Source organism: Benincasa hispida, chromosome 8 (genome assembly GCF_027475165.1).
Source record: "Benincasa hispida cultivar pf3 chromosome 8, pf3_genome.v1.1, whole genome shotgun sequence".
Taxonomy (NCBI): domain Eukaryota; kingdom Viridiplantae; phylum Streptophyta; class Magnoliopsida; order Cucurbitales; family Cucurbitaceae; genus Benincasa; species Benincasa hispida.
In genome coordinates, this window is record NC_143485.1 from 23,620,823 (window position 1) to 23,625,197 (window position 4,375).

The window sequence follows — 4,375 nt, forward strand, 5'->3', positions numbered from 1 at the left end:
AGTAAGGACATTGCGTCGTCGGAAAATTTCTTTTATGAAAGTTCTATGGCAAAACCACTAATTCAGGGAAGCCACCTGGGAGTGAGAGGTTGAGATGAAGGCCCAATACCCAGAGCTTTTTCAAGGATGAACTTTTGAGGATGAAAGTTCTTTGAGGGGGGAAGAATGTAACATCCAACATTTTTTTTTAAATTTAATAATAAGGTAATTTTCAGTAACTTTATTAGTTGAAAATTCAATAATTTTTTCCTTAGTTGGGCATGTTTGGAATTTTGGATTTGAAGTATAAGTGCGAGAATTTAAGTGTTGGCGTGAAAATTATTCAAAATTATTCAATTTTGAAATTCAAGTTGAAAATTAATGGCAGATATTAATTTTCTTTAGAAAAGGAAAAGAATTAAATAGTATGAAGTGGGATAAGGAAATGATTTAATTAGAATTATACTATTTTCCTTTATTATTATTATTATTATTATTTAAAAAAAAAAGAAAGAAAACCCCATCTTCCTCCTCACGCACGGCTTCCCTTCCCCAGAATTCTTCCTACTGCCTTCAACGAGTCGCGCCTCCCTCGCTACCTCCCGACCGCCATGCCTCCCTCACTGCCTCCCTTCGCCGCACGAGCTAGACTCGCCGCGCCCCTGCCGCTCTAGCTTTTGACCACCGCCCATCGTGCCGATCTCGCCCTGACCGCCGCTCCGTCCACCAAGGACCGAAGCCGAACGACGACCCAACCCAGCCGTCACGCCTTCGCTGCCGGTTCACTCCCCCAACTGTCTGCCCATGTCGTTCTTCGATTGGGCCAACGACCTTCTTCATCTAAGGGACTGCCCATCTCCTGCTACCTTCGATTGCTACTGGTTCTGTGGTTGGGTAAGTTGTTTAACGTATCGGTTAATTGTAGTGTCATTTACTTGATTTTTTGGTTGGATGCTAGGATTGGAGTTTGAAGGAAATTTCGTGCGCTGTCCATCGACTGTTGAAGTTTCTTTTGCGGAGATTTTTGGTAAGTTTCAAGGCTTGGACAGACCCCCTCCCCCCTTGCTGTTTGGTTTTATGTTGACCCTTTGTGTGTTAGTGAGGTTGTCATTGGATTCAAAGAACACATATTTGGTCTAAGATTATTGAACTATTTGAGATTGTTGGAATATAGACCCTAACTATTATCATTGAATTTGTTTAGATTGGAACTTTTGCTTGGGAGTGGTGGGACTACCTTTGAAACCAAGCCACATTTTTGGGTTGATTCAAGCCTTCCAAAGGCCGTGAGAAGATTAGTTGTGTGGACTAGAATTTGCGACCAATTTTTGAAGTAAGTAATCTTATCACTAGAACTGCCCATGGGCCAGGCTCTAGTTGCTAGCATGATAAGTGTATGTTATGGTAAATGTTAGCATGTTGATTGACAGTATGACTTGAATCAAAGTATGTTCTGGCAGAAATTCTGATTTGTTTACATACACACCTAAGTACTTGATCGTTAGTATGTGATAGTATGTGTTTTCATATGTCGATGTCTGATCTGCTGGCGTTGAGACATACTTGTATGTTGTGGATTTATGATATAAGTTATACATGGATGATGTATAATATGTTGTTAAGAATTATGGGCATGTGATGCAGCCATAGTATTAAGGATTTTTATGTATGCTTTAGAACCGTACAATGTTGAATCTTAGCACGTTAAAACCGTGTGAATATCCTCATTGATTAGTTAGATGCTCACCAGTTTGTGTTTCCTTCGGGATTCACCAGTTTGTGTTTCCTTTGGGATTCACCGGTTTGTATTTCTTTTGGGATTCAGCAGTTTGTGTTTCCCTCGGAATTCACAAGTTTTGTGTTTCCTTCGAGATTCACCAATTTGTGTTTCCTTCGGGAATTCACCAGTTTTGTGTTTCCTTCGGGATTCACCAGTTTTGTGGGCATACTTAACTACAATAAGATAGGACTTAGTCTCTTATATGTTACATGTATTTATGTGCCATATGTGGGTATCTAGAGAATATAAATGCCTAGCCTGACCCCAGTGGTGGGGTTACTTACTGAGTATTTTATACTCATTCTTTCTTATGTTGATGTTTCAGGTAAGGGTAGAGATGTACCGGCGATGGCATAGCAGAATTCATGATCGAGCCACTGGGACTATTTTTTTTTTTTTTTACACTTCCGCATTATGAGATTTAGAGTTCTTTTCATGTTTCCCTTAATGTTTAGTTTTGATATTTGAAACTTATTATTAAGAATTGTTTTCATATGTATTTATTAACCTTTATGATTTATAGGTACCCTATTATTGTTTTTAACAATTGCATTTAATAAGTGTCTTTTGAACTTCTCTTGTTTTTAATTAGCATTTATTTCAAATGACTGAGCATCGTTTTAAATTCTTTGCATGCATTTATTTTAGTAACGGCCTTACCTAGGTCCTAGGGGGTCGGGTCGTTACATTTCCTACTATTCTCTGGGAGCCTTAAATTGAGTGGTGGTACTCAAAACAACCTTGAACTTAGGGAAATTGGAGGAGAGATTTTTTATTTTTTTATTTTTCAGCTTGTTGATGAACAACTTCTTCAAATTTTAAAAATCTCAACAATTCAACAAAATTGCATGTCCTTTTCAGCTCAATCCCTTTTGTACTTTAAACCATCAACCCATGCTTTGAAGTCTTCATCCTATGAAGACACCACCGACTTTATGGAATTAGTGGTATATGGTGATTAAGGTGCTTTGAAGTTGAGTGTGGGTTTTTCTAAATTTCTAATTTTTTCCATTTTGAATTTTGAATTTCAATTTCAAAATCAAAATAAATTTTCAATTTTAATTCATGAATTAAAATTGAAATTTTATTCATTTTACAAAAATTAATTCAATAATTAGTTTTTCTAATAAAATTAATAATTAAAAAAATTTAATTGTTTCTATTAATTTAATATCAAATATTAAATTAATTTGTTATCAAATCCATCACCGTTAATCCTTATTCATGAAATTAATATTTAAATCATATTTATATATTAATCAACTATGTTTAATTCCAAAATTAGATGTGTAATTGTATCACATATAAGTACTAATTCCCTTAATTAGAATTTGAACGTTTCAAATCAATTTATCACGCTATTCTAAGGCTAATCCATTTGTGATCTAGTAGGGAGACCTAATGGACCTACAGATTATGGGCTCTAACGATATGAGTTTAATTGGCTAAACTATTTACACCGAATTAACTTCCATTCGTTAACTTCTTGGTCACTTCACTAAAGCCCAGTAGTTGCACTTTCCTCATTGTAGATATATTGTATCCACTCAATATAACCATAATTAGTAAGCTAACCTCAGGTTGTTCGTAATAACACCTAGGTCAAAAGGTTATTTCACCCCCAAGATTACCTCTTGTTCCTTAAGTTCTACTGATCCTCTAATGAACAATTAGTTTGTGATCCGATCATCACACCAAGTCCTCTCGAGTCAATGAGAGGGTGGGGCCATTAGTTCAAGGCCCGAAATCAGCACTTAAGTGAACAACCTCTCTACTATCCCTAAAAGCTAGTAGGAGTGAATTTCGTCTTGCACCCTATGTCCCCAGCTATCTACCCGGTCTTACCCTTGAAATGAGAGGCTTATTGAACCGGCGCTATTGAGCTAACCCTCACCCCATGCAAATCTAAGGATAATCTCGAATAAACAGGAGTTCATAGTTAGCTCAGGATTAAGGTCAAGTTATCTAGGTCATCGCTTTGAAATAGGCAGTCTTAAACAGTAAAAAAACATTATAAAGTAAGAGTGAATTAATTCTTTGTCCAATCTTATACAAACTCATCGCACAGGATCCCTCTCCCATTCTTCATGTCAATACATGAATGAATGAGGATTACTTCGTTTGTAGCACTTTACAACAAATTGTAACAACTACAGAGTGGGTTGTATCCAATAGTGTTACCAGAATAGGCACTCAACCTTATTCGTATACTATAGATCATTTTGACTATTTACTCGAACCAGATTCACTTTTATGTCTCCCCATAAAGTTCAAGTACTCATATAATAATCATAGATATTTTAGTTTATTGGATTTATTTCTAAAGAAATAAGCAGTTCATAAATTCAATAACAATTTTATTGAATCAAACTATAGTAATTACTTTATTGAATTTAAGAATAAGTTTATTGTTTAATAAACCACAAGTTTTAAGACATAAAACCAAACTATCTCAAGGTAAATAGCATAGAAAACATGGTCACACGTGCATGTAAAGCAACCCCCAAAAGGCAAAACACCTCAACACATAGCACAAAGCCTATGTGTATACCAAAGTAGGTCCCAAAGATCACATGTATATCATGACTACACTATGGAAACACATTCATGTGAGTG

At 35.9% G+C, this 4,375-nt stretch overlaps 1 long non-coding RNA gene across 1 annotated transcript; it reads left to right on the forward strand.

The window, feature by feature from the left end:
* Positions 1-515: 515 nt before the first annotated feature.
* LOC120083690 (uncharacterized) lies at positions 516-2,202 on the forward strand. Its single transcript, XR_005483498.2, has 3 exons — positions 516-1,006; positions 1,184-1,312; positions 2,085-2,202. It is a non-coding gene; the product is annotated as an uncharacterized LOC120083690 (long non-coding RNA).
* The last annotated feature ends 2,173 nt before the right edge of the window (positions 2,203-4,375 follow it).